General features: G+C 44.5%; 1 protein-coding gene across 2 annotated transcripts in view; it reads left to right on the top strand.

Annotated features, from left to right (window-relative positions):
• The first annotated feature begins 9,241 nt into the window (after window positions 1-9,241).
• MAN1C1 (mannosidase alpha class 1C member 1) overlaps window positions 9,242-25,153 on the top strand; it is a 99,539-nt gene continuing 83,627 nt past the window's right edge. The window contains exon 1 of one of the 2 annotated variants that reach the window (XR_011853214.1): window positions 9,242-9,760. The gene's annotated coding sequence lies outside the window, so the exon portion shown is untranslated. The remainder of the gene's footprint in view (window positions 9,761-25,153) is intronic. The other variant, XM_072136650.1, reaches the window with a different exon arrangement.

Raw genomic sequence — 25,153 nt, 5'->3', positions numbered from 1 at the left:
GCGCAGACTGATCTGTGGCTGGCACCGCTGAACCTCAAGCCGGGAATGGTTGTGTGTGACAACGGCCGTAACCTGGTGGCGGCTCTGCAACTCGGCAGACTGACACATGTGCCATGCCTGGCCCATGTGTTAAATCTGATAGTTCAGCGTTTCCTCAAGACATACCCCAATCTGTCTGATTTGCTCACGAAGGTGCGCCGCATCTGTGCGCATTTCAGGAAGTCCAGCCCAGATGCTGCCACTCTCAGGGCAGCGCAGCGCCGCCTCCAACTGCCCGCTCACCGACTGTTGTGCGACGTGCCCACGAGGTGGAATTCAACACTGACCATGTTATCCAGAGTTTACCAGCAGCGCAGAGCGATTGTAGACTGCCAGATGTCAACTTCCACCAGAACTGGTAGTCAGGTCAGTCAGCTTCCTCAAGTCTACAATGAGGAGTGGACGTGGATGTCTGATATCTGTCAGGTGCTGAGTAACTTTGAGGAGTCAACACAGATGGTCAGTGGCGATGCCGCCATCATCAGCCTCACCATCCCGCTGCTTGGCCTGTTGAAAAACTCTCTGGTCAGCATGAAGTCGGAAGCTTTGCGCTCGTCACAAGAGACAGGGGAAGAATATTCCCTTGTTGATAGCCAAAGCACCCTCAGGTCTGTTTCTCAGCGCATATCGGAGGAGGTGGAGGTGGAGGAGGATGAGGAGGAAGAGGAGGAGAATGTTGGTGAGACACAAGAGGGGACCATTGTTGAGTCCTTTACTGTTCAGCGTGTATGGGCAGAAGAAGAGGAGTTGGAGGAGTTGGAGGAGGAGGAAATGGACAGTCAGGCCAGTGAGGGGAGTGAATTCTTACGCGTTGGTACTCTGGCGCATATGGCAGATTTCATGCTAGGCTGCCTATCCCGTGACCCTCGCGTTCAAAGAATTTATTCCAGCACCGATTACTGGGTGTTCACTCTCCTGGACCCACGGTACAAGCAAAATCTTTCCACTCTCATCCCTGCAGAGGAAAGGAGTGTGAGAATGCATGAATACCAGCAGGCCCTGGTGCACAAGCTGAAACAGTATTTCCCTTCTGACAGCGCTAGCGGCAGAGTGCGTAGTTCTGCGGGACAAGTAGCGAGGGAGAGTAGGCGAGCAGGCAGCTTGTCCAGCACTGGCAAGGGTACGCTTTACAAGGCTTTTGCCAGCTTTATGTCACCCCAGCAAGACACTGTCACCTGTCCCCAGTCTCGGCAGAGTAGGGCTGATCTTTACAGAAAGATGGTGAGGGAGTACGTAGCTGACCATACCATCGTCCTAAATGATCACACAGCTCCCTACAACTACTGGGTTTCAAAGCTGGACATGTGGCACGAACTGGCGCTGTACGCCTTGGAGGTTCTTGCCTGCCCTGCCGCTAGCGTCTTGTCCGAGCGGGTTTTCAGTGCAGCTGGTGGCATCATCACCGATAAGCGTACACGCCTGTCGACTGACAGCGCTGACAGGCTGACGCTTATTAAAATGAATAAAGGCTGGATTTCTCAGAATTTCCAATCTCCACCAGGTGAAGGAAGCTCAACCTGAATAATTGATCCACTCCTCCTCCTCCTCATTTTCCTCCTTCTCCTCCTCTTTGTACAGTAAAGCAGAGGAAAATGGCTATTTTTTGACAGGGCCCACTGGCTCTTGCTATAGTACTTCATGCATTTAATTTTTCTGGAGGGCCACCTACCCGGTCCTCTGTTTGAAACAATTTTTGTGAGTGCCACATACAGGCACTCAATCTATTCCATTTTACTGCAGGGCCACCTACCTGCTCCTCTGGTTTGAAACATTTTTGGGACTGCCACATACAGGCACTCAATCTATTCCATTTTACTGGAGGGCCACCTACCTGCTCCTCTGGTTTGAAAAATTTTTGGGACTGCCACATACAGGCACTCAATCTATTCCATTTTACTGCAGGGCCACCTACCTGCTCCTCTGGTTTGAAACATTTTTGGGACTGCCACATACAGGCACTCAATCTATTCCATTTTACTGGAGGGCCACCTACCTGCTCCTCTGGTTTGAAAAATTTTTGGGACTGCCACATACAGGCACTCAATCTATTCCATTTTACTGCAGGGCCACCTACCTGCTCCTCTGGTTTGAAACATTTTTGGGACTGCCACATACAGGCACTCAATCTATTCCATTTTACTGGAGGGCCACCTACCTGCTCCTCTGGTTTGAAAAATTTTTGGGACTGCCACATACAGGCACTCAATCTATTCCATTTTACTGCAGGGCCACCTACCTGCTCCTCTGGTTTGAAACATTTTTGGGACTGCCACATACAGGCACTCAATCTATTCCATTTTACTGCAGGGCCACCTACCTGCTCCTCTGGTTTGAAACATTTTTGGGACTGCCACATACAGGCACTCAATCTATTCCATTTTACTGCAGGGCCACCTACCTGCTCCTCTGGTTTGAAACATTTTTGGGACTGCCACATACAGGCACTCAATCTATTCCATTTTACTGGAGGGCCACCTACCTGCTCCTCTGGTTTGAAAAATTTTTGGGACTGCCACATACAGGCACTCAATCTATTCCATTTTACTGCAGGGCCACCTACCTGCTCCTCTGGTTTGAAACATTTTTGGGACTGCCACATACAGGCACTCAATCTATTCCATTTTACTGCAGGGCCACCTACCTGCTCCTCTGGTTTGAAACATTTTTGGGACTGCCACATACAGGCACTCAATCTATTCCATTTTACTGCAGGGCCACCTACCTGCTCCTCTGGTTTGAAACATTTTTGGGACTGCCACATACAGGCACTCAATCTATTCCATTTTACTGGAGGGCCACCTACCTGCTCCTCTGGTTTGAAAAATTTTTGGGACTGCCACATACAGGCACTCAATCTATTCCATTTTACTGCAGGGCCACCTACCTGCTCCTCTGGTTTGAAACATTTTTGGGACTGCCACATACAGGCACTCAATCTATTCCATTTTACTGGAGGGCCACCTACCTGCTCCTCTGGTTTGAAAAATGTTTGGGACTGCCACATACAGGCACTATCCAAATTAAATTGTCTCCATAGCAGCCTCCACACGTTGTCTCCATTGCTACCTCCAAAAGTCGTCCATATAGCTGCCTCCATACATCGTCCCTTTATCAAACGAGGTGTGTCAGGCAGAAATTTGGGTTGTTTTCATGGATTACACATCAAAGTTGTTAACTTTGTCGCCACCCTGCTGTGTTATCCACAAAATATACTGGCAAACTTTTACCATTTAGGGATATTATTTCAGCGCTTCTTGCGCATCTGTTTACATTCCCCTCACCCGCCATATCCTAAACTTATAAGAACGCTACTACACTTGATCTTATACAAAAGGTTCTTAGAAGTGCTGTTTGGGGAGTAGCCTAGAGACAGGGGCTTGAATTGGCGAAAGCTCGCCTGGCAGCGGAGCGCCAGCTCCATGCGCATCATGCGCTTCTTGCGCATCTGTTTACATTCCCCTCACCCGCCATATCCCAAACTTATAAGAACGCTACTACACTTAACTTGGTGCAGGCTGGGACCGAGTCTGACCCTGGGGCTGGTCATATACTGCCGACGCAGAGAATTGCGGGGCCTACCTCGGTCCAGGTCTCAAAGGCCTACTATACCTCCTCCCACCCCTCCTCCACCTCCTCCTCCTCCGAATTACCATCCGTGGGCATGGCGCCATCAGTCGGTAGCTCTAGGCACAGCAGCAGTGCCGTCGCTAAGCGACAGCAGGCGGTGCTGAAACTGCTGAGCCTAGGCGATAAAAGGCACACCGCCCAAGAGCTATTACAGGGCATTCCACATCAAAGTTGTTAACTTTGTCGCCACCCTGCTGTGTAATCCACAAAATATACTTGCAAACTTTTACCATTTAGGGATATTATTTCAGCGCTTCTTGCGCATCTGTTTACATTCCCCTCACCCGCCATATCCTAAACTTATAAGAACGCTACTACACTTGATCTTATACAAAAGGTTCTTAGAAGTGCTGTTTGGGGAGTAGCCTAGAGACAGGGGCTTGGATTGGCAAAAGCTCGCCTGGCTGCAGAGCGCCAGCTCCATCCCAAGATCCAACTAACATAGTTGCAGCACCTTTAATCTACTACTAGTTCACTGCCTCCATAATAATAATAATAATAATCTTTATTTATATAGCGCCATCATATTCCGTAGCGCTTTACAAATCATAGGAAACAAATACAAATGTATTGTAACAGAGCACAACATTTGTATGGAACAACAGGAGTGAGGTCCCTGCTCGCCAGAGCTTACGGTTTATGAAGATGATGGGGTAACACGAGGTAAAAGAATATTTAACGGTCAAGCCATTCTTCTTAGGGAATAGAACAAAATATAATAAATGGAATTGCTGTCGCTTGAACCACTCAGCCGTCATCTTATATACCAGGTCCAGGGTGAATGGGACTGCAGAGAAGTCTGGTGCCTGTTGGTTGCTGGATAACAGATGGGAGGACGACACAGGACGGGTTAGTAGAAGAGTTAAAACTTCATGCAGTTAATGAGTGTTATAGGCTTGCCTAAAGAAATGGGTTTTAAGAGCACGTTTGAAACTTTGGAGGTTAGGTATTAGTCTGATAGTCCAGGGCAGAGCATTCCATAGAATTGGTGCAGCTCTAGAGAAGTCTTGGAGACGCGAGTGGGAGGTCCGCACTAGGGTAGAGGTTAATCTAAGATCACTGGCGGATCTAAGAGCACGGGTTGGGCGATAGACTGAGATAAGAGAGGAGAGGTAGGGGGGTGCAGCATTATACAGAGCTTTATGGATGAGGGTTATTATTATTTTAAACTGTATTCGAAAGGAGACTGGCAGCCAGTGCAGCGACTGGCATGAACTGTAAGCATACATGGTCCCCTTATCAAACGAGCTGTGTCAGGCAGAATTTTGGGTTGTTTTCATGGCTTCCATGTTAACTTTGTCGCCACCCTGCTGTGTAATCCACAAAATATACTGGCAAACTTTTATCATGTACCGATATTATTTGAGCGCTTCTTGCTCACCTCCTTTGGTTCCTCTCTGACACCCATTGGTTTGAAGCCTGAGTCCAATTAGGGTATGTCGCCATGCCACTCTCTAGCCTGCTGCCGCTGCCTCTGCCTCTGCATGCCGTCCCCTATAGTGTCAGGGTCAATTATTGGATGTTTTACATGCTATCTAGCTTCATTCTGTCACTCTGTCATGGCCATGCTGTTGCCCATAATTTCGGCATAATGGTGCGATTAAGCAGCCTCAGAGGCATCCATGCATGCTGCCCCTGCTGTTTCCTGTCCATTTCCGTGGTGTTTCCATCCTTTTCTGAGGTTCCCAGGTGTTTGGCCAAGCTTCCCTGTGCAGAGCCTTGGTCCCCTTGAAAAATGCTCGAGTCTCCCATTGACTTCAATGGGGTTCGTTATTCGAGACGAGCACTCGAGCATCGGGAAAAGTTCGTCTCGAATAACGAGTACCCGAGCATTTTAGTGTTCGCTCATCTCTAATACTTACCCAAAAAGGGTGGAACTACTGAAAATATGTCTTATATTCTAGGTTCTAGGTAAGTAGCCACCTTTGCTTTGATTACTGCTTTGCACACTATTGGCATTCTCTTGATGGTAGTCACCAGAAAAGATTTTTACATCACAGGCATGCCCTGTCAGGTTTAATAAGTGGATTTCTTACCTTATAAATGAGTTGGGACCATCAGTTGTGTTATGCAGAAGTCAGGTTGATACACAGCTGATAGTCCTACTGAATAGACTGGGGTAAGAGTATGGGGTAAGATTTCTAATACACAAATGAGAGAGCAGAAAGTAGGGAGAGTTAATAGATCCAGGTACAGGGTGCTGTTGAATTTATCTCTAAAGCAGCAGGATGGACAAATAGCTTGTGCAGCCTTTTCATTTGTACGAGAGTTCAAAGTGTAGGGATCCAATTCAAGTGCTTTTAAAACAGGTATTCAACCTTTTTCCTTCCTTGCAGTCTCTATGGCTCTCTCATAAAGCATAGTCTAAAATCATGTACCCTAGAAGCGGAAGGATATAATCTTAAATCCATTCTGTACCTTAGATGACAAAGGACTTTTACCCTTTTACTGACCTAGACTACCAGTTATGTGATGACTATATACTAGAGATGAAAATTAGACAAAAATGTATGATCACCTATTTTTTTCAGAAATAATGTAATCTCAATTGATCAACATTTGCTGGACTTTTGTAAGGGGTACACCATACCACTAGAAAAGTGTTTTGAGTATATGAAAATTACTTAAGTATATAAAACCCTTATAATAACCTTTATTAAAAACGAATGAATTAGAGAACATCAATGATTGTAGCAAAGAGTAAGACTAAAATTGCATTTTCTGAAAGTTACGACAGTCACTAATCAGAAGAAAGTGTAGATGTCTTTGACTGTGAATGACTTTAGCACCTCTGCTGCCTCTGGACATCACTTGTCTCTCATACTGCTCTGGTGTGATTTTGGTCCACTCTTCTTCCATTCTCTTCCACGGTTCTGTGACTGTTGTTTTTTGGCCATAACTTTTTCAGAGGGTTTAGATCAGGATTCTGGGCTGGCCATTTCATTGTTCCAATGTTTGCTGTTTCAAGGAACTGCTTAACCCGATTTGCTGTGTGACAGGGGGTATTGTCTTGCTTGAAAATTGCTGGCTGATTGAGTGAAGGACGAATGGAAGGAACCATGTCTCATTGAAGAAGGTTCTGATACAGACTTGCATTCACTTTGGCATGAAGCTATAACAGAGGTCCAACTTCTGCTGCAGAAAACAACCTCCAAACCATAACACTTCCTCCACCACTTTTCACTGACTTCTTAACACACTATGGGTTCAATCTTTCTCCAGTTTGTCAATAAACAATGTTTATCATCAGATCCAAATAAATTATACTTGCTTTCATCACTAAAATAAACTATGGACCAATTCTCTGCTAATGAGAGGTGTAATTACTAGAGAGTGGACTTTCAGTCCAAATGCTCTTAAATGTTGAGACACTGTATGATGAGATAGATCCCAAATAAACAAAAAGATCCAGCTCTCTTGCTTCAAAATTTATTGGTCTTTATTGATATTGCATCAAGGATATCACGGGAGTTACTACTAAGCATTGTCTTTTTGTTAATTTGGGATTGTTATGCCTATGCAAGGAGGTTTAGTCATGTGCTCCTGGTTACAACAAGTCTGGTGAGCTGGAACTTCATCTTTTGAAGCTATTCATGATGAGACAGATCCTTTCTCTGTTCAGTGCTGAATTGACGAGCAATAAAGTGTTGAAACGATTACCCATGGAGATTATCTGCATTATCCTCTCCTCTCTTACATTTGGGATTATCCAGTTTAGAAAAAAGACGGCTGTGGGGAGACCTCATTGCAATTTACAAACTACCTAGGCCTGTGACCAGGACAAGGGGGCATCCTACGCCTAGAGGTGGTTCTACCATTGTCATAGACAAAGGTTCTTTACTGTGCGAGCAGTGAGACTATGGAACTCTCCACAGCAGGAGGTTGTTATGGCGGACTCTATGTACATGTTCAAGAGAGGCCTGGATGCCTCTATGGAGAGAAAAAATATCATGGGTTCTTGGGAAAAACATTTGTTTAATTCTTAAAGGTTGCACTTGATGGACTTGTGTCTTTTCCCAGCCTTATGTACTATGATTTGTCTTTCGAGAGTGACCAGCCTTCTTAAGGGACATGAATGAGTTTGTGATGTTTCAAAGATGCAATATTCTAGAAATCACAGACTTGGAATGACCAACTTCGTAATGGGGTTACACCATTGGCCTTCATCACAACAACCTGCTGCCAGAGGGTTTCGGTGACTTTGGAATGGCACACCATTTTTTCAGTGTCAGTGCAAGCTAGAAAGTTAGCCACTAATTAAATAGGGTTTGCCAGATAATTACATGAATTAGCACCAGGTGCCAGAAAAACACCAATAACTTGCAGGTGTCTGAAAATGTTCTCTAATTGTGATCAATGTTCTTTTACAATTATGTAATTTATTCTTTACTTTAGAATATATAAAATTTATAAAATAAGCTTAAAATACTGCTATTTTACTCATGTTAGGAATAAAATAGGACTACACAATGACCTTGACATTTAGGAAATTGCATGTTGTTCTCTAATTTTGATCTCCAGTGTACATCTGCTTGTGGAGAGAAGGACCTGCTTGTGGAGAGAATTAGTATGTATCCTGCAAGAAAAGGGGTCCCACGATTTTCATACACAGCCTATCCCTATAAGATAGCTTTTTCCAGAAATAGTTTCATAGTCCAGCTTTCCCATATGTTGTTTACTCCTGTCACCTTATTAGATATTTCCATAAAGCTACTTTTTATTTGCAACACAGGTGCAACAACAGCATCTTTATAAAGGCAACACATTTTCAAACTTATTTCATCATTTTTACAGCAATCTCATGATAGGATATGAAGCAATAATGTCTGAAGACCAGAAGCAATTTTTAATATATGGTACATTTCAATAACTTCTCTATTGGGTGTTTGTGGTCAGAATGGATAAGTAATTAGTACATCTCCTACCACAGTGATGGCTAACCTATGGCACTGGTGCCAGAGGCAGCACTCATAACCCTTTCTGTGGGCACTCAGGCCATCACCAGAGATGACTCCATGTATCTTCCTGCAGTCACAGACAACCCAGGACTTGCTGTACACACAGGTATTTTAAAGTGACAGCTGTACCTGGGACTATTTTCTGCTTTATTGGTGTCCTCAGAGTGCTGGTATCAATAAAAACTGTGACAGAGAAGGGAGTATAAATCATAAATTAAATTTCGGTGTTGGCACTTTGCGATAAATAAGCGGGTCTTTGTTGTAGTTTGGGCACTCGGTCTCTAAAAGGTTTGCCATCACTGTCCTACCACAATAACATTTCATGTATTTATTTTACTAGATTTTTTACTATGCAAATTAGATACACTGCTGTTCCCATGTTTCCCCATCAAACGAAGTGTATTATATATTGCTAAGATAGTAATTTTCTAATTACATGTCTGGGTTAATTCCTAAGCTAAAATTAAATACATAAAACAAAACATTCTTTAGATGAATTAGTGATAATAAAAGCAGTTTCCATGCTTCTTCTGCATTTGTCAAGCTCTGCTGTTTCCATTGTGCAGACTTGTCATTGCTCCTAGGGAAGTGACAGAGTGAACCTCAGGCTGCACACGGCCCCTGACATGTAAAGGCCATCAGAACAATCACATTAGGACCAGCCTATAGCAAAGCCCTGTACGTGACCAATCCAAGCCTTCTTCCAGCTAACCAATTGCAGCCTGCTTTACATCCAATCTAGTACACTGCTTCGATGGGGTTTAAATGTGGTACCTCAGAGTGATGCTTAGTACAGCAGGCAGATCAACACACTTTACTGCACACATTGCATCTGGAATCCAGCGGCGGCCAAACCTCATTATTTATTTCATGAATCTGACCTGCCAGCTAGATATAAAACATGCATGCTGCAGACAGGCTGAACATCTCATGTAGAACAACTGCATGTATTTGCAGTTAGTGCTCAAGTTCACAAATGTAGACGATTATGCAGAGCCGGGATAAATCCTTTCATTGGGAATCATCAGCTGATCTGACAAATGGAGCATACAGATGTACTGAAAAGACAGAGGAATTGTTGTGTTTAAAAAGAAGCGGCTCCTGATCCTGTAGACACACAAAGCAATACATGCAAGGTAAGAAAATGAATGGCGTAGAATAATAGCATAGCTCCTATGCCTCCCTCTTATCTGGAATTCCACACTCTTCAGTATTTGTCATGTCTTTCCTCTATGTACACACTGTTTTTAATATTGTATGCTGCAGAACTAGTGATGATTTGGTCAATGAGGAGCCAACACTAAAGCTACTGTCATTCCTTTTTTATTTAAAAATTATAAATAATAAAATTTGTGATCAGATACTGTTGGTTAGTGCTTCATACACCTTTCATAATGAGATGAGAATATCGCTGTTGTTATAATTCAGTTTCTATGTTAGAATCATATAAAGGTTTATATACTTGTTGCAATTGTTACCATAATTTGAATAAAACTGGCCAATAATGGCAAGAATGTCATCAGTTTAGTAACAATTGCTGATGTATTTGATTATTTCATTATTTGATTATAGGGTGCCGCATGTTCTTTACTGCAAGAGACCCCCTGTAAATTTATTCCTATATATGCAAAATACCTGTGTGTAAATTGGCCCTTCAGACAGTGGCCCTAATCATAAATTATTTGGGTGACTGTCTCATTGGGGTATTGTAATGCGTAAGCCTGTGTAACAAGGTTTGTATAGCTCTGAGCTCATACTCCGGTTTACAAATATTTTCTAGTTGCTTGGTCTGTGTCATGTTTTTCAGAGCATCACTTGAATGTGCTGATCATTTTGTGCTGCCTAGATGTTTTGTCGTTTTAGTGGATTTCAGGAAGAGTAATGGGGAAGTATAAACACCTATTTCTTTATTGATCCACAGATGCAATAAATGTTAATTGTCAGGCTGGAAGGGGCTCCAAGAATTCAGTATATTGCTGCTGGTTCCTGTCCACTGATCAATATTGTGACTGTCTGTGATGAATCCCCAGGGGTCATTATGGTTGGGGTCTTCAGTAAGTGTTTTGATTGGCTGCAAAACACTGAATTTCTAATGGCTACAAACAGTATTTCAGCTGACAGAGAAAATGATGCCACCATTTGAGGCTCTACATGGAGCACAGTATGTTCAGGAAAGTAATGCAATCATAAACCCATACAATCTATAATAACTAATGATCCCTAAATACTTGTACCATTTGTGGCCCTTACCATTTAAAAAAACCTGATTCCTACTCCTCACACACAGCTGTCATGATTTAACCCTCAGACACTAGTGAGGTGGCACTTTTTTACCACTATTTTACATTAACCCCTTTTTTATTGGAATCAGTTTGGCTTACCAGATCATAATATGTGTGTATAAATATGTAGATATATACAGTAGATGTAGGCATTAACTGTGGCCAGACGGATCTTTTGGCTGACAATTATCCCTTCTAATTCCACTTAATTAAGATATGGCCCCAGGCTGGCCAACCAGTCATGCTACTTGTTTTGTGTGGTTGAGATAAGGGGTCATATAACACCTCTGGCATCGCTATTCCTGAAAGAACATTAAAAAAATCAGCTTTTCCAATTAATTTTCCACCCAGCATAATCCATCAGGGGAGAGTCTGGCAGACCTATATATTCTAAAATGTTGGTCATTATGTAGCTTAAATATACACATATATTTGCATCAATTGGTAATACATATATTCATTTTATATCACTGATTCATGATGAAATAGTTGCCATTATATTCTTCATTTATTACCCGCTTACAAATGTAACACTCCTTTTTGACACCCTACATAATAAGGCTCCCTGCAAATGAACATGTGCACTTTTGGGGCACGTACAACTGACATCGGCATGGGAAGATCTGCATTAGAATTTGCATTATATGAGGCCGTGTGTTAGGCATTGACCAACCCAAATCAAGCTGGCAGCTATGTAAGAATGTCGTTAGGTCTTCATGGGCCTCAACTTACATTTTCCCATAACTCCCATACATACTTGCAAGCATTAAGAATAACACTGCTTTGTAGATTTATTTTGAGGCAATAAAAATCAGGTTGCCCACTCACTGAAGGTATTGCAAAGTTGTCTGTAACGATAAGATTAATCAAATTTATTCAAAGCCTGCATCTTGATTATCGGAAACCCCTAATAACATGAGATGAAAATATCCAATTTGAAGTCTCTATCCACAGAATGCTCTAGCATGTCTGGTATCTTTGGAGAAATTTCCTGTTATCCCTTTTCAGTTGCTGGGAAGTTTAATGAGTCAAAAAAACTTTCATTCAGGTATTTAAAAAAAAAATTAGATGACAACATATTTTATTGAAATGTGTTCATTAGTCTTGGAGGTATAGCTCATGGCACAACACAAGTACAATCTTGTATACCCATTAAGGCTTTGTATGATTAAACCCAAGTTGCTATGAAATACACATATCAGTTGCACCTTATTGGCAATATAAAAAAATGATAATATAAGTTATATGATTATTACACTAAATCTTTCATTAATTTGTGTTTGTCACATCTCAAGTATTAAAGATTCACATAACTCATACTTAACTTTATTGGTGGCAGAATAATACATAAATGCATATCTTTCACCAATGCTGTCAAATTTGTAAAGAACATAGGTTATTGTACAAGAAATGTATAGTGTATGGTGCTTAATTGCATTTATTTATGCTATACCAAATATTAAAGGGGTTTTCAAACTTTAAAAAAAAAATTTTCTCCGGTGCTGCTGCTAAATTTTAAAAAAGCCAAAATAGATCATTTAGACCACCCTATTAGGATTATTGAGGCTTTAAGTGACAGAAAAGAGCATAATAGATCACCGGAAATCTATCTATGCCATGCTGTTTCTTTTAGGCTGTAAATGGCAGTCAATGGAAAGATATTTAAGACCATATAAAAGACCAAGCCAATCCACAGATCTAGGTGGAACAGGGATTTGTCATTTTAACTTATGGACAACCATGACCAACATGCATATTAGAGCAAAAATGATTGGCCAATTGCAGTTCCTCTGGAAAAATACATTTGTATTTCTGTAATGTAGGAAAATATTTGGATTATAGAAGCAAGCAAGCAACATCACAATCATCACAAATTAAGATTAGATCCATTCACATTAAGATAATTTCATTTAAGCTGTTGTAAAGAGTTTTAGGTAAGCTGAGCTGCTATACACAAAAAAAACATATAAAGGAGTTTCCATGGTGTTGTGAGTCAGCTGTAAGGTGACAAAAAATTGTAAGGAAATGGCCAATCAGGACACAAAATAGTTATCTAAGCGTATAACCCAAAAAGACAGATACAGCTGACTTTTAGTGTTTCACAGCTATTTATTTTTCCTCAGTTGCTACGGACAACAAGGACAGTTTTATGAAATCTTTATAATCAATATATGCCTGTTGTCTTCTAAAAATAAACAGAAAATGCCCAAAAAAATACATTTGACTTAAGCCCTGTGACTCCAGCATTAAAATATTTTTATATGCACAATTAATTCTGTGAATGACAGACAACATTGCCATCCATCACTTAGCTCATTTGCCTGGTGAAGTTAATCCTTTGCACTCAATGGCAATGTTGGTACATGAATCATTCATCAGTGGTCAGTCACAGTCACATGGATTTCAAAACTACTTTTACTTGATAGTTCTATAAAATCCTGGGAGGCAGGCTGTCTCATATATTATCATAATAAAATAGTTTTGTATTTTAAATTTTACAGTTGAAAGAACAAGAATCCAGTCATGAAACATTAAGTACATTTAACAGACTGGGACATGTTCACAATACATAATAGCTTTCTATTGATCTCTCCTCGTCCAATGGAGTAATTGCAGAATCCCAGTGAATAGTAATGACAATATGTAAAAGATGGATCACAAACAGCCAGTCTGATTTCATATGCCAGGATCATGAAAGCAATGGGTAATATGTAGAGATGAGCGAACATGCTCGTCCGAGCTTGATGCTCGGTCGAGCATTAGGGTACTCGAAACTGCTCGTTGCTCGGACGAATACTTCGCCCGCTCGAGAAAATGGCAGCTCCCGCCGTTTTGCTTTTTGGTGGCCAGAAACAGAGCCAATCACAAGCCAGGAGACTCTGCACTCCACCCAGCATGACGTGGTACCCTTACACGTCGATAGCAGTGGTTGGCTGGCCAGATCAGGTGACCCTGGGATAGACTAGCCGCTGCCCGCGCTGCTCGGATCATTCTGTGTCTGGATGCCGCTAGGGAGAGAGCTGCTGCTGGTCAGGGAAAGCGTTAGGGTGTTCTATTAGCTTACTGTTAGGCAGGAGTGATTCTCAAAGAACCCAACAGCCCTTCTTAGGGCTACAATAACGTTCTACTTTTTTTATTTTAATTTGCATCTAGTACCATTTTGTGAGGAATTAGCAGGGGGACTTGCTACCGTTGTGTTTAGCTCTTAGTGGCACACATATCCATAGCAAAGACCGAAGTGGGAAAATTTAGTAGGGGTTGGATTTCAATTAGGCACTAACTCAGTGTCATCTCATCTGACAGTAGTGTGCTTTGATACTTGGCTAGAAAATAGCCATAGGAGAATACAAAGAGCTTACTTACGCATACAGTAGCGTTCTATATATTTGATTTCTGGTTGATCTGCTGGTGGCTGTACTTTCTGCAGTGCATGTACTAGCCAATTCTGAGCAATTTGTAGTGAGACTTGCGACCGCTGTGTTCTGCGCTTAGTGACGCACATATCCATAGCAAAGACCGAAGTGGGAAAATTTAGTAGGGGTTGGATTTCAATTAGGCACTAACTCAGTGTCATCTCATCTGACAGTAGTGTGCTTTGATACTTGGCTAGAAAATAGCCATAGGAGAATACAAAGAGCTTACTTACGCATACAGTAGCGTTCTATATATTTGATTTCTGGTTGATCTGCTGGTGGCTGTACTTTCTGCAGTGCATGTACTAGCCAATTCTGAGCAATTTGTAGTGAGACTTGCGACCGCTGTGTTCTGCGCTTAGTGACGCACATATCCATAGCAAAGACCGAAGTGGGAAAATTTAGTAGGGGTTGGATTTCAATTAGGCACTAACTCAGTGTCATCTCATCTGACAGTAGTGTGCTTTGATACTTGGCTAGAAAATAGCCATAGGAGAATACAAAGAGCTTACTTACGCATACAGTAGCGTTCTATATATTTGATTTCTGGTTGATCTGCTGGTGGCTGTACTTTCTGCAGTGCATGTACTAGCCAATTCTGAGCAATTTGTAGTGAGACTTGCGACCGCTGTGTTCTGCGCTTAGTGACGCACATATCCATAGCAAAGACCGAAGTGGGAAAATTTAGTAGGGGTTGGATTTCAATTAGGCACTTACTCAGTGTCATCTCATCTGACAGTAGTGTGCTTTGATACTTGGCTAGAAAATAGCCATAGGAGAATACAAAGAGCTTACTTACGCATACAGTAGCGTTCTATATATTTGATTTCTGGTTGATCTGCTGGTGGCTGTACTTTCTGCAGTGCATGTACTAGCCAATTCTGAGCAATTTGTAGTGAGACTTGCGACCGCTGTGTTCTGCGCTTAGTGACGCACATATCCATAGCAAAGACCGAAGTGGGAAAATTTAGTAGGGGTTGGATTTCAATTAGGCACTAACTCAGTGTCATCTCATCTGACAGTAGTGTGCTTTGATACTTGGCTAGAAAATAGCCATAGGAGAATACAAAGAGCTTACTTACGCATACAGTAGCGTTCTATATATTTGATTTCTGGTTGATCTGCTGGTGGCTGTACTTTCTGCTGTGCATGTACTAGCCAATTCTGAGCAATTTGTAGTGAGACTTGCGACCGCTGTGTTCTGCGCTTAGTGACGCACATATCCATAGCAAAGACCGAAGTGGGAAAATTTAGTAGGGGTTGGATTTCAATTAGGCACTAACTCAGTGTCATCTCATCTGACAGTAGTGTGCTTTGATACTTGGCTAGAAAATAGCCATAGGAGAATACAAAGAGCTTACTTACGCATACAGTAGCGTTCTATATATTTGATTTCTGGTTGATCTGCTGGTGGCTGTACTTTCTGCAGTGCATGTACTAGCCAATTCTGAGCAATTTGTAGTGAGACTTGCGACCGCTGTGTTCTGCGCTTAGTGACGCACATATCCATAGCAAAGACCGAAGTGGGAAAATTTAGTAGGGGTTGGATTTCAATTAGGCACTAACTCAGTGTCATCTCATCTGACAGTAGTGTGCTTTGATACTTGGCTAGAAAATAGCCATAGGAGAATACAAAGAGCTTACTTACGCATACAGTAGCGTTCTATATATTTGATTTCTGGTTGATCTGCTGGTGGCTGTACTTTCTGCAGTGCATGTACTAGCCAATTCTGAGCAATTTGTAGTGAGACTTGCGACCGCTGTGTTCTGCGCTTAGTGACGCACATATCCATAGCAAAGACCGAAGTGGGAAAATTTAGTAGGGGTTGGATTTCAATTAGGCACTAACTCAGTGTCATCTCATCTGGCATAGTAGTGTGCTTTGATACTTGGCTAGAAAATAGCCATAGGAGAATACAAAGAGCTTACTTACGCATACAGTAGCGTTCTATATATTTGATTTCTGGTTGATCTGCTGGTGGCTGTACTTTCTGCAGTGCATGTACTAGCCAATTCTGAGCAATTTGTAGTGAGACTTGCGACCGCTGTGTTCTGCGCTTAGTGACGCACATATCCATAGCAAAGACCGAAGTGGGAAAATTTAGTAGGGGTTGGATTTCAATTAGGCACTAACTCAGTGTCATCTCATCTGGCATAGTAGTGTGCTTTGATACTTGGCTAGAAAATAGCCATAGCAATAGGATAGCATTGTTTGGTTTTAAAAACTCAAAAAAAAACAAAAAACACAAAAAAAAAAAAAAAAAAGTAAAAAAAAAAATAAAGTTATAACTCTCATTTTAAAAATGTTTAACCCGAGGGCTAGGGGTAGAGGACGAGGGCGGGGACGTGGGCGTCCAACTACTGCAGGGGTCAGAGGCCGTGGTCCTGGGCGGGGTGAGACACCACCTGCTGATGAGGGAGCAGGGGAACGCCGCAGAGCTACACTCCCTAGGTTCATGTCTGAAGTTACTGGGACTCGTGGTAGAGCACTGTTGAGGCCAGAACAGTGCGAACAGGTGATGTCGTGGATTGCTGACAATGCTTCGAGCAATTTGTCCACCACCAGTCAGTCTTCCACGCAGTCCACCCATGTCACCGAAATCGCCACTCCTCCAGCTCCTGCACCTCAGCCTCCTCCCCCCCAGTCTGCCCCCTCCCAGGAAAATTTGGCATTTGAACCGGCATACTCTGAGGAACTGTTTTCTGGACCCTTCCCACAGTCACAAACCACTTGTCCGGTTGCTGCTGAGCAATTTTCCGATGCCCAGGTTTTCCAACAGTCACAGTCTGTGGGTGATGATGACCTTCTTGACGTAGTGGAAGTGTGTAAAGAGGTGTCCGACGATGAGGAGACACGGTTGTCAGACAGTGGGGAAGTTGTTGTCAGGGCAGGAAGTCCGAGGGGGGAGCAGACTGAGGGATCGGAGGATGATGAGGTGACAGACCCAAGCTGGGTTGAGAGGCCGGGTGAACACAGTGCTTCTGAGACGGAGGAGAGTCCTCGACCAGAACAGGTTGGAAGAGGCAGTGGTGGGGCCAGACGGAGAGGCAGGGCCAGAGCTGGTGCATCAGCGCCAAATGTGTCAACTAGTGAAGCTCCCGTGGCGAGGGCTCCTGCGGCGAGGGCTAGATCTTCAGAAGTCTGGAGGTTCTTTAAGGAAACACCGGATGACCGACGGACTGTGGTGTGCAACATTTGCCAAACCAGGCTCAGCAGGGGTTCCACCACTACTAGCTTAACTACCACCAGTATGCGCAGGCATATGAATGCTAAACACCCCACTCAGTGGCAACAAGCCCGTTCACCTCCGGCCGTGCACACCACTGCTCCTTCCCCTGTGTCAGCTGCTAGTCAGCCCCCTGCCCAGGACCCTGCCACAAAAACCCCATCGTCGCCTCCACGATCCTCCACAGCATCCACCAGCGTTCAGCTCTCCATACCCCAGACGCTGGAGCGGAAACGCAAATATAGTGCAACCCACCCGCACGCCCAAGCCCTTAATGTGCACATCTCCAGATTGCTTAGCCTGGAGATGCTGCCCTATAGGCTAGTAGAGACCGAGGCCTTTCGCAACCTCATGGCGGCGGCCGCCCCTCGGTATTCGGTCCCCAGCCGCCACTACTTTTCCCGATGTGCCGTCCCAGCCCTGCACCAGCACGTGTCAGACAACATCATCCGTGCCCTGACCAACGCCGTTTCTGACAAGGTCCACCTGACCACGGACACGTGGACGAGTGCTGCCGGGCAGGGCCACTATATATCGCTGACGGCACATTGGGTTAACTTGGTGGAGGCTGGGACCGAGCCTGACACTGGGGCTGCTCATATACTGCCGACGCCGAGGATTGCGGGGCCTACCTCGGTCCAGGTGTTTCAGGCCTACTATGCCTCCTCCTCCTCCCACCCCTCCTCCACCTCCTCCTCCGAACTACCATCCGTGGGCACGGCGCCATCAGTCGGTAGCTCTAGGCACAGCAGCAGTGCCGTCGCTAAGCGACAGCAGGCGGTGCTCAAACTGCTGAGCCTAGGCGACAAAAGGCACACCGCCCAAGAGCTATTACAGGGCATCACGGCGCAGACTGATCTGTGGCTGGCACCGCTGAACCTCAAGCCGGGAATGGTTGTGTGTGACAACGGCCGTAACCTGGTGGCGGCTCTGCAACTCGGCAGACTGACACATGTGCCATGCCTGGCCCATGTGTTAAATCTGATAGTTCAGCGTTTCCTCAAGACATACCCCAATCTGTCTGATTTGCTCACGAAGGTGCGCCGCATCTGTGCGCATTTCAGGAAGTCCAGCCCAGATGCTGCCACTCTCAGGGCAGCGCAGCGCCGCCTCCAACTGCCCGCTCACCGACTGTTGTGCGACGTGCCCACGAGGTGGAATTCAACACTGACCATGTTATCCAGAGTTTACCAGCAGCGCAGAGCGATTGTAGACTGCCAGATGTCAACTTCCACCAGAACTGGTAGTCAGGTCAGTCAGCTTCCTCAAGTCTACAATGAGGAGTGGACGTGGATGTCTGATATCTGTCAGGTGCTGAGTAACTTTGAGGAGTCAACACAGATGGTCAGTGGCGATGCCGCCATCATCAGCCTCACCATCCCGCTGCTTGGCCTGTTGAAAAACTCTCTGGTCAGCATGAAGTCGGAAGCTTTGCGCTCGTCACAAGAGACAGGGGAAGAATATTCCCTTGTTGATAGCCAAAGCACCCTCAGGTCTGTTTCTCAGCGCATATCGGAGGAGGTGGAGGTGGAGGAGGATGAGGAGGAAGAGGAGGAGAATGTTGGTGAGACACAAGAGGGGACCATTGTTGAGTCCTTTACTGTTCAGCGTGTATGGGCAGAAGAAGAGGAGTTGGAGGAGTTGGAGGAGGAGGAAATGGACAGTCAGGCCAGTGAGGGGAGTGAATTCTTACGCGTTGGTACTCTGGCGCATATGGCAGATTTCATGCTAGGCTGCCTATCCCGTGACCCTCGCGTTCAAAGAATTTATTCCAGCACCGATTACTGGGTGTTCACTCTCCTGGACCCACGGTACAAGCAAAATCTTTCCACTCTCATCCCTGCAGAGGAAAGGAGTGTGAGAATGCATGAATACCAGCAGGCCCTGGTGCACAAGCTGAAACAGTATTTCCCTTCTGACAGCGCTAGCGGCAGAGTGCGTAGTTCTGCGGGACAAGTAGCGAGGGAGAGTAGGCGAGCAGGCAGCTTGTCCAGCACTGGCAAGGGTACGCTTTACAAGGCTTTTGCCAGCTTTATGTCACCCCAGCAAGACACTGTCACCTGTCCCCAGTCTCGGCAGAGTAGGGCTGATCTTTACAGAAAGATGGTGAGGGAGTACGTAGCTGACCATACCATCGTCCTAAATGATCACACAGCTCCCTACAACTACTGGGTTTCAAAGCTGGACATGTGGCACGAACTGGCGCTGTACGCCTTGGAGGTTCTTGCCTGCCCTGCCGCTAGCGTCTTGTCCGAGCGGGTTTTCAGTGCAGCTGGTGGCATCATCACCGATAAGCGTACACGCCTGTCGACTGACAGCGCTGACAGGCTGACGCTTATTAAAATGAATAAAGGCTGGATTTCTCAGAATTTCCAATCTCCACCAGGTGAAGGAAGCTCAACCTGAATAATTGATCCACTCCTCCTCCTCCTCATTTTCCTCCTTCTCCTCCTCTTTGTACAGTAAAGCAGAGGAAAATGGCTATTTTTTGACAGGGCCCACTGGCTCTTGCTATAGTACTTCATGCATTTAATTTTTCTGGAGGGCCACCTACCCGGTCCTCTGTTTGAAACAATTTTTGTGAGTGCCACATACAGGCACTCAATCTATTCCATTTTACTGCAGGGCCACCTACCTGCTCCTCTGGTTTGAAACATTTTTGGGACTGCCACATACAGGCACTCAATCTATTCCATTTTACTGGAGGGCCACCTACCTGCTCCTCTGGTTTGAAAAATTTTTGGGACTGCCACATACAGGCACTCAATCTATTCCATTTTACTGCAGGGCCACCTACCTGCTCCTCTGGTTTGAAACATTTTTGGGACTGCCACATACAGGCACTCAATCTATTCCATTTTACTGGAGGGCCACCTACCTGCTCCTCTGGTTTGAAAAATTTTTGGGACTGCCACATACAGGCACTCAATCTATTCCATTTTACTGCAGGGCCACCTACCTGCTCCTCTGGTTTGAAACATTTTTGGGACTGCCACATACAGGCACTCAATCTATTCCATTTTACTGGAGGGCCACCTACCTGCTCCTCTGGTTTGAAAAATTTTTGGGACTGCCACATACAGGCACTCAATCTATTCCATTTTACTGCAGGGCCACCTACCTGCTCCTCTGGTTTGAAACATTTTTGGGACTGCCACATACAGGCACTCAATCTATTCCATTTTACTGGAGGGCCACCTACCTGCTCCTCTGGTTTGAAAATTTTTTGGGACTGCCACATACAGGCACTCAATCTATTCCATTTTACTGCAGGGCCACCTACCTGCTCCTCTGGTTTGAAACATTTTTGGGACTGCCACATACAGGCACTCAATCTATTCCATTTTACTGGAGGGCCACCTACCTGCTCCTCTGGTTTGAAAAATTTTTGGGACTGCCACATACAGGCACTCAATCTATTCCATTTTACTGCAGGGCCACCTACCTGCTCCTCTGGTTTGAAACATTTTTGGGACTGCCACATACAGGCACTCAATCTATTCCATTTTACTGGAGGGCCACCTACCTGCTCCTCTGGTTTGAAAAATTTTTGGGACTGCCACATACAGGCACTCAATCTATTCCATTTTACTGCAGGGCCACCTACCTGCTCCTCTGGTTTGAAACATTTTTGGGACTGCCACATACAGGCACTCAATCTATTCCATTTTACTGCAGGGCCACCTACCTGCTCCTCTGGTTTGAAACATTTTTGGGACTGCCACATACAGGCACTCAATCTATTCCATTTTACTGCAGGGCCACCTACCTGCTCCTCTGGTTTGAAACATTTTTGGGACTGCCACATACAGGCACTCAATCTATTCCATTTTACTGGAGGGCCACCTACCTGCTCCTCTGGTTTGAAAAATTTTTGGGACTGCCACATACAGGCACTCAATCTATTCCATTTTACTGCAGGGCCACCTACCTGCTCCTCTGGTTTGAAACATTTTTGGGACTGCCACATACAGGCACTCAATCTATTCCATTTTACTGGAGGGCCACCTACCTGCTCCTCTGGTTTGAAAAATGTTTGGGACTGCCACATACAGGCACTATCCAAATTAAATTGTCTCCATAGCAGCCTCCACACGTTGTCTCCATTGCTACCTCCAAAAGTCGTCCATATAGCTGCCTCCATACATCGTCCCTTTATCAAACGAGGTATGTCAGGCAGAAATTTGGGTTGTTTTCATGGATTACACATCAAAGTTGTTAACTTTGTCGCCACCCTGCTGTGTTATCCACAAAATATACTGGCAAACTTTTACCATTTAGGGATATTATTTCAGCGCTTCTTGCGCATCTGTTTACATTCCCCTCACCCGCCATATCCTATACTTATAAGAACGCTACTACACTTGATCTTATACAAAAGGTTCTTAGAAGTGCTGTTTGGGGAGTAGCCTAGAGACAGGGGCTTGAATTGGCGAAAGCTCGCCTGGCAGCGGAGCGCCAGTTCCATGCGCATCATGCGCTTCTTGCGCATCTGTTTACATTCCCCTCACCCGCCATATCCCAAACTTATAAGAACGCTACTACACTTAACTTGGTGCAGGCTGGGACCGAGTCTGACCCTGGGGCTGGTCATATACTGCCGACGCAGAGAATTGCGGGGCCTACCTCGGTCCAGGTCTCAAAGGCCTACTATACCTCCTCCCACCCCTCCTCCACCTCCTCCTCCTCCGAATTACCATCCGTGGGCATGGCGCCATCAGTCGGTAGCTCTAGGCACAGCAGCAGTGCCGTCGCTAAGCGACAGCAGGCGGTGCTGAAACTGCTGAGCCTAGGCGATAAAAGGCACACCGCCCAAGAGCTATTACAGGGCATTCCACATCAAAGTTGTTAACTTTGTCGCCACCCTGCTGTGTAATCCACAAAATATACTTGCAAACTTTTACCATTTAGGGATATTATTTCAGCGCTTCTTGCGCATCTGTTTACATTCCCCTCACCCGCCATATCCTAAACTTATAAGAACGCTACTACACTTGATCTTATACAAAAGGTTCTTAGAAGTGCTGTTTGGGGAGTAGCCTAGAGACAGGGGCTTGGATTGGCAAAAGCTCGCCTGGCTGCAGAGCGCCAGCTCCATCCCAAGATCCAACTAACATAGTTGCAGCACCTTTAATCTACTACTAGTTCACTGCCTCCATAATAATAATAATAATAATCTTTATTTATATAGCGCCATCATATTCCGTAGCGCTTTACAAATCATAGGAAACAAATACAAATGTATTGTAACAGAGCACAACATTTGTATGGAACAACAGGAGTGAGGTCCCTGCTCGCCAGAGCTTACGGTTTATGAAGATGATGGGGTAACACGAGGTAAAAGAATATTTAACGGTCAAGCCATTCTTCTTAGGGAATAGAACAAAATATAATAAATGGAATTGCTGTCGCTTGAACCACTCAGCCGTCATCTTATATACCAGGTCCAGGGTGAATGGGACTGCAGAGAAGTCTGGTGCCTGTTGGTTGCTGGATAACAGATGGGAGGACGACACAGGACGGGTTAGTAGAAGAGTTAAAACTTCATGCAGTTAATGAGTGTTATAGGCTTGCCTAAAGAAATGGGTTTTAAGAGCACGTTTGAAACTTTGGAGGTTAGGTATTAGTCTGATAGTCCAGGGCAGAGCATTCCATAGAATTGGTGCAGCTCTAGAGAAGTCTTGGAGACGCGAGTGGGAGGTCCGCACTAGGGTAGAGGTTAATCTAAGATCACTGGCGGATCTAAGAGCACGGGTTGGGCGATAGACTGAGATAAGAGAGGAGAGGTAGGGGGGTGCAGCATTATACAGAGCTTTATGGATGAGGGTTATTATTATTTTAAACTGTATTCGAAAGGAGACTGGCAGCCAGTGCAGCGACTGGCATGAACTGTAAGCATACATGGTCCCCTTATCAAACGAGCTGTGTCAGGCAGAATTTTGGGTTGTTTTCATGGCTTCCATGTTAACTTTGTCGCCACCCTGCTGTGTAATCCACAAAATATACTGGCAAACTTTTATCATGTACCGATATTATTTGAGCGCTTCTTGCTCACCTCCTTTGGTTCCTCTCTGACACCCATTGGTTTGAAGCCTGAGTCCAATTAGGGTATGTCGCCATGCCACTCTCTAGCCTGCTGCCGCTGCCTCTGCCTCTGCATGCCGTCCCCTATAGTGTCAGGGTCAATTATTGGATGTTTTACATGCTATCTAGCTTCATTCTGTCACTCTGTCATGGCCATGCTGTTGCCCATAATTTCGGCATAATGGTGCGATTAAGCAGCCTCAGAGGCATCCATGCATGCTGCCCCTGCTGTTTCCTGTCCATTTCCGTGGTGTTTCCATCCTTTTCTGAGGTTCCCAGGTGTTTGGCCAAGCTTCCCTGTGCAGAGCCTTGGTCCCCTTGAAAAATGCTCGAGTCTCCCATTGACTTCAATGGGGTTCGTTATTCGAGACGAGCACTCGAGCATCGGGAAAAGTTCGTCTCGAATAACGAGTACCCGAGCATTTTAGTGTTCGCTCATCTCTAGTAATATGTCACTAGGTTTATCCTTACTGATCTAAGGTGGAATAAAGCAGTGACAGAGACTTGTCACTATGTATCAAAATGTATAGTTTACTGAGCCCTAACTCCTGCTTTCTGTGAGCATCAGGCTTCCTCTGTTCTCCTGCTTCTGATTGACAACTTTGTTCCCTATGTAAAAACCACAGGGGGTTTAAGGATTGAAGGGGGTTTCAGGGCTGTGCTCTGTGCGCAGGAAATACAGTGGTCTGCAATAGTATTTGGCCGCTTGTGATTCCTTAATCGTTTGGATGTTTGTCACACTTTAATTTTTGAAACAAATATAAATATTAGACAAACATGATACAAGTAAACACAAAAGTCGATAGATGAAGATCTTTATTAGGGAAATTAATGTAAAAAATAAATCAAAAGCTATAGGGCCCACATAAAATAACTGTGCGTTTCTCACATCTTATGGAAGCTTTTTGGAATTTGTAAGTAACCAACACAGCATTTCAGAAAAGCAGTAAAACATGATGGTGGTAGTGTGATGGCCTGAGGCTATTTTTGTGCTTAAGGACCTGAAAGATTTGCTGAATTATGCAGTGTTAAAGAGGACCTGTCATGGCAATTTGGAACACTAAACCACCTGTAGGTCCTTATGGACTGGTGGTTTAGTATCCCAGATAGCCCTTTAGCAAGTCCCTATGTGGGAACTATTAGTGCCCCCTGCACCTGCAAGTCATGCAGTGAAGCTGGTGTACTACACGACACACCTGTACGGCGCTTGCGCAATGAAGTTAGGGAGTAGTGCTCTGCCTTCATTGAAGAACTGTGTAGGTGCAGGAAGCACAAGAGACAGGTCCAATGCACCTTATTGGACTTATGTCTAGGTAAGGGTTTTTTTTTTATAGTGGCCACTGAGGGACTTGGTAAAGGGCGCAATGACAGGTCCTCTATAACATAAACAAAATAAGAGTTTAGAGTGCTCGGAAAACCCTCCAATGTGGGTGAATTCCAACTTTGCAAAGATGAGTGGCCTATCAGAGCATGTAAAAGACTCATTTGGTAGTTATCACAAATGCTGGATTGTAGTTGTTTCT

The sequence above is a fragment of the Engystomops pustulosus genome, chromosome 2 (assembly GCF_040894005.1).
Source record: "Engystomops pustulosus chromosome 2, aEngPut4.maternal, whole genome shotgun sequence".
In the NCBI taxonomy this organism is placed as follows: Eukaryota; Metazoa; Chordata; class Amphibia; order Anura; family Leptodactylidae; genus Engystomops; species Engystomops pustulosus.
The sequence above is the reverse complement of the archived record's forward strand: the minus strand, read 5'-3'. Positions and strand labels throughout refer to the sequence as shown.